Source organism: Garra rufa, chromosome 17 (assembly GCF_049309525.1).
Source record: "Garra rufa chromosome 17, GarRuf1.0, whole genome shotgun sequence".
NCBI lineage: Eukaryota > Metazoa > Chordata > Actinopteri > Cypriniformes > Cyprinidae > Garra > Garra rufa.
The window spans coordinates 30,388,528-30,394,527 of record NC_133377.1 but is presented as its reverse complement, the minus strand read 5'-3'; positions in this window follow the sequence as shown (position 1 = coordinate 30,394,527).

Below are 6,000 nucleotides of genomic sequence, written 5' to 3'. Positions count from 1 at the left end.
GAAAAAAGAGAAGGAAAGATGCTCTTACTGGTGTTTGGTAAACGGATTCATCATTTGCATTTATTATTCTCGTTCCCTCTGAATTTTCCTTTTCGTCCCTGAGGAAATAACCAGAAAAACAGTTCTAATGACTACAATATGCAGGCTATTACACTTTCTTTTGTAAGTTTGCAAATCAAATTCCCATCATTGTCAGCAGTGAGGGTGGGGTATCAGACAGCGCTTGAAGTGGAAAAATAAGGTGTTGTTGCCCCCTGTTTGCATACTGTGTATATACAAACAACAGTTCAAAAGTTTGGGGTTGGCTTTTTAAAAAAAAAAGTATTTTATGCTCACAGAGGCTGCAGTTATATTGTGAAACATTATGAGAGTTTAATATAAGAGTTTATTTTATTTTATTTTAATATATTTTAAAGTGAGACACTGCAGGTAAATAGGGTAAAAACAATTAACTAATAGATATTGCCTTATTTACCCAGTTGATTGATTACATTGATAATGGCAAACATTTTTTGTATTACAAGTTTTCTAAAATGTTAGGTTTAAATATGCAAATGAGGCATTATTTAATGAAATATGCGCTAATTAGCATACATTTCAGTGCAAACACTGGATAAAGTCAGTTTAAATGTTCTTGTTTAATTGTTTTGACATATTAGAGTCAAATGTTTTTAAAAGAGGGAATTTTGGATATCTAATTTTTTTCATTCCATAATTCAGAAAATACTTAGAACAGAGAGAAAACTATATATTTTCACAATTTTCTGAGGAAGAAAATGTTGTATATGATCAAGCAAATTATATATGAATAAATCCCTCTGTTAAAACCTTCAAGATATAAACAGGAATAAAAATGTAATGTTTGGTGTGTGTAAGTGCAGTGTAGAAGAAAAAATTCATTTTGAGAAAACTGCCTTTAAAAATATAAACTGTAATTGAAATCTATTGACACAAATAGATAAAGTGCTATAATATAAGCACTTAAAAGTGTCTTTTGGGTGTTTTTTTTCCACTAGTCTGAAAAAACACTATGAAAAACCAAAAATGCCCAAAATCTCAAACTCGACAGGTGTATGAAAAAAACTGTTTTGCCTGCAGTGTCGCCCCTTAAAAAGTAATTTATTCCTGTGATGCAATGCTGAATTTTTAGCAGCCATTACTCCAGTCTTAAGTGTCACATGATCCTTTAGAGTTTAGAAATCATTCTAATGTCTAATTTGATGCTCAAAAAACATTTCTTATTAGTATATCGATGTTGAAAACAGCTGTGCTGCTTAATATTTTTGTGGAAAGCATGATGCATTTTTTCAGGATTCTTTGATGAATGGAAAGTTCGAAAGAATCGCAGTTATATGAAATATATTTTTTGTAACATTCTAAATCTTTACTGCCACTTTTGAACAATTGAATGTCTCCATATTGAGAAAATAAAAAGTATCATATTGACCTCAATAGGTACAGTAGGGTGGGTGTTTACAAGGGGTGTAACAGTTTTTGGTAAAAACGTATTGGTTCGCCTTTAATCTGACAAGGCATCTGTAACATCGTTTGGTATAAATAACATAAAACAGATAGAGTTTGGCTAACGTATGCTTATGTCGATGGATATGCATTCTGGCCTCCCAATATGTTACAACAACAGTGACAAAAAAACAAACAAAAAACGAACAAACCAGTCTTTGTAAACTTTGTTCAATGGGAGTGCTGTATGCTCGAATACGACTAGTCATTTATGCTGCCATTTCTGGGTGAGACCTGAACAGTACGTTGCTATCTGTGTTCAAACTAAACTCATTTAAGCCTTGCCAGTTTAAATATTTAAGAGCCAGAAGACAAGAATGAGAACTCGTGGGCACAATGAGAAGATTTGTGTGTGCACTCATCCGAAGCTCACAAACCCACATTCAGGTCTCAGACAGTGCGCAAATATTGAGTTCTTTTTTAAGTCTTGTGCTTGAATGGACAAATTCACACAAAAATAATGTCAACATGCCCATCTTGTGAGTATCCTAGCAGACATAGTCAGTTAAACGTACAGTATCGGTGTACTGGAACCATTCACTTTTTTAAATTTTAATCAAACAACAAAAGACAAGAAAATCACTTACTACTTTTGATTGAATAGCTTTTTCAACTTTTCTAAGTATTTATCTTTAATTTATACAGTCGAATATGCAGTGTTATTTTACATATGGTTACTTTATGCAATTTCTGTACATAAAAACTAATATTAGACCTACCTAAAAAGCAGTTTTATTTGTATCTTTGCCCTATTGTACTTATTTGTGCTGTTGCTTGTAGTTAGATTATTTGTTCTTATTTTCTTTATTTTTATTTGAAGAAAGACGAAAAAGGGTAGTATAAAAACAGTAAGTGTTATACTGCTTTAATCCCCCCCCCCAAATTATATATATATATGAAAAAAAATTAATAAATTTTTTTGTTTTTGTTTTACTGAGCAAAAACATAAATATCATAAATATCATATCATTATAATTTCTCTTAATTTACAGAAGACACCCACTAAAATGTCATTCAGGTGTAACAATCTTGTCAGGCATATTTACAACAAAAATCAACTCATGATATATTAAAAGACAAATTACTTTCACTCCAAATACTCATTAGATATAATTCTACATTTTTAAAATTTGCCACTATCCTAGGTTTACTCATTTAAAACACAACCAAATTTAATATGCTCCCTTATTCTTTTATATATTTTAATATGCACAACTCAGAATAGGAATGTTGTTTGAACTTGTACATAAATAGTGTTACACTGAATGACAATGTAACATTATTTCAACCAAATTTTGACATTTTCTTCTCCAAAAACCTATTTGAAACCTTAAAAGAACATACTTTTTACTTACATTTAATGTGCTTTCTATGGACAAAATCATTTTGTACATTTCTTTTGACCCACAAATTAATAATGTTGGCCATATGGTACCTAATCTAATATATACAACACAATCAACACTGCGTGCCTTAAAATGAGCAAGAAATTGTAGAATCACATAGTATGATGACAAAAAGGGGTGTAATGCCCAAATACAACCTATATCTAGACATATTTCACTTTTTTACAAATTCTGAAAATATTAAGGAGACTTTCCTGATAAGATTCCTGAAAAAGAGTTTTTTAAATTCAGACTGCCGTTTCTTCCCTGAAGCAGGGACAGAAAAGACAATTAATAGAGCTGCCGGTAAACAACACTCACTCCAAGCAAACATCAACCCACTTCAAACACTGATCTCAGTGCAATCAAATGCTATATTTGACAATATGCTGTATAAATAATATAAAACAAATAAGAAAACACACCCACAGTCCTTTAGAAAGCTAAACGAGGGACCTTGACCCTGGGGGCCACTAGGAACACCAGGGCAAAGGAGGCCTTCTGTGCTTATAGCCCCTTCTCTGCCCTCCTTTGGCAGGTGAACAGACAAGGGCCTCACCCACAGGCTGTAGGCTCTTTTACATTCACGCTAAGGGAACGGATGCCCTGACGGATGCCAGTTCACGCACCCCACAATCATGGGCACACCTGCCTGGGCGTAAACACCAAAACGAGGGTCACCGCTGCGAGTCTGATGGGGGTAAGACCCTTGGCTTTACCAAGGCCACAGATCCCAATCTGGCGTATGTATGGACGGCTCTGTCAACAAACGGATCGCCTGTCTTGGCACTAAAAGAGATGTCGGCTGCTGTCCTCGGTGACTTTAACTGGCATGTAAGAAGCTAAAGGGCATAAAACGCAGAAGACTGGTCCGGCACCCGCACAAGTATGTCCAAACGCCATAACACGCTGTTTCCAAACGGGTCCTGACCTCTAGCTCCAGGGCAAACAGGCCGGGTTGAAGTTATTCATGTCGAGTCTGTGTCTCCTCCACCATCTTCACTTACACATAAGGAGCGCTGGCTTGTTTACCGCTGCCCCGGTCTCGCCTGCCAGGGACCGTTCTAATCACATTACCAATTTTACATTAGCAATTTTACCTCGTACGTCTCACATAATGGCCGACACGTATCGTAGATCTTGATTTCTGCAGGAAGCATTTAGAGCGAAGCTTAGTCTCCTGAGATCTGACCATTTGTACTTGACCCTTTTGTGGAGCACCGTGATGCATTTTAGTACGTTAAACAACTGTTTTTGAAAGTCACATGTCGACTCGCCTGGAGCTGACGTTATATGTCCGTTTAAAAACAGTTTTAAGGGCTTTATAAGCAATGACCAACTATGAAAACAAACTTTTCAGATGAAGCTACAGATTTGGACCGCTCCCAACAAGAGGACAAACCGATCGTTTTTCCTCTTCGGCGCCGTCCAACATCTCGTTCTTATTTTGGCATCGCACGTCCTCCTCTGTGCGGAGTAGAGGAAAGGAGAGGAGAGGAGGTGAGAGAACGAACACAGGAGAGAAACCGACAGAGAGAGGGAGCGTCTCGAAGCACAATCGATCTTTGTTGAACAAACTCCTAGCAGATGGCGCTGTGTGTTGGTGACACATTGCCACCCACACTGCTGACTGACTCACTGTTTGCCACGTTTGTGATAAATCACTAAGCTCGAACGATACTGTACCGTAAACATCATTCGGCTCGACACAAACAAGCTGCGATCTGATCCTTCATTCAATCCGTTTGATGGCGAAGTAAATACATATCAATCAAAAACATCTTTCCATACCTGAAAATGTCTTAGTTACATGAAGTGGTCTCACATATAGGGCTGCTGCTCGGATTCACAAGGCCTGGAACAAAAATGACAAGTGTGGGCTCAGCAGTGTAAACACACATTTAGTGGGATGCTCTCGTCCCTTAAGAAATAAAAATAGAAACAAATGAGTCAATTGTTGATATGCAGTAGAAGTCTAGAGCTATAAAAAAATGGTAAATGGCATAGCACAGATTAATTGTTCTGAATTGAATGAGGAATGTCTGACTTCATATTGAAATTACTTTTCATTGTACACTTTTCTTTTATCAAATGTGAGCACAGTTTGAAATCTTCTATGCAAAATCTGTAAAACCTAAAGGCTCAATTTTGTTTCTCATTTAGTCTCATTCTTGTATAAGAATTGAAATATTAAAGAGATGGGCAGTAACAAATAGCATAAAGTTTGTATACACTACCACTTAAAAGTTTGGGAATGAGTAAGATTTTTAATGTTTTTTTAAAGAAATTTTTTATGCCCATCAAGGCTGTGTTCATTTGATCAAATATACAGAAGAAAAAATGTAATATTGTGAATTTTTTTTTAAAATAATATACATTACCATTTAATTTTTATCACCCTAGTGAATTGGCAAATTACAGACCTATTTCTAATCTTCCATTTATGTCTAAAATTTTGGAAAAAGTTGTGTCTGCTCAATTGTCCTTCTTGCAAAATAATAATCTCTTTGTAGCACAGAAACTGCACTTGTAAAAATCACAAATGACTTGCTACTTGCGTCAGATCAAGGCTGCGTCTCATTGCTAGTTTTACTTGATCTTAGTGCTGCGTTCGACACTATAGATCATGACATACTTATAGATCGATTACAAAGCTATACAGGTATTCAAGGGCAGGCTTTAAGATGGTTCAGATCATACCTGTCCGATCGCTATCACTTTGTTTATTTAAATGGGGAGTCATCGCAGCTAACACCAGTAAAGTATGGAGTGCCACAAGGATCTGTCCTAGGTCCTCTGCTATTTTCAATTTACATGTTACCCCTTGGTAATATTATTAGGAAATATGGGATTAGTTTCCATTTTTATGCTGATGATACTCAACTATATATTTCAACAAGACCAGATGAAACTTCTAACTTAGCAAAGTTAACAGAATGTGTTAAAAATGTGAAAGACTGGATGACCAATAATTTTCTACTATTAAATTCAGATAAGACCGAGATATTACTTATTGGACCAAAAAACAGTACACAGAATCTCTTAAACTGCAATTTGCAACTAGACAGATGTACTGTTATTTCCTCTACAGTCA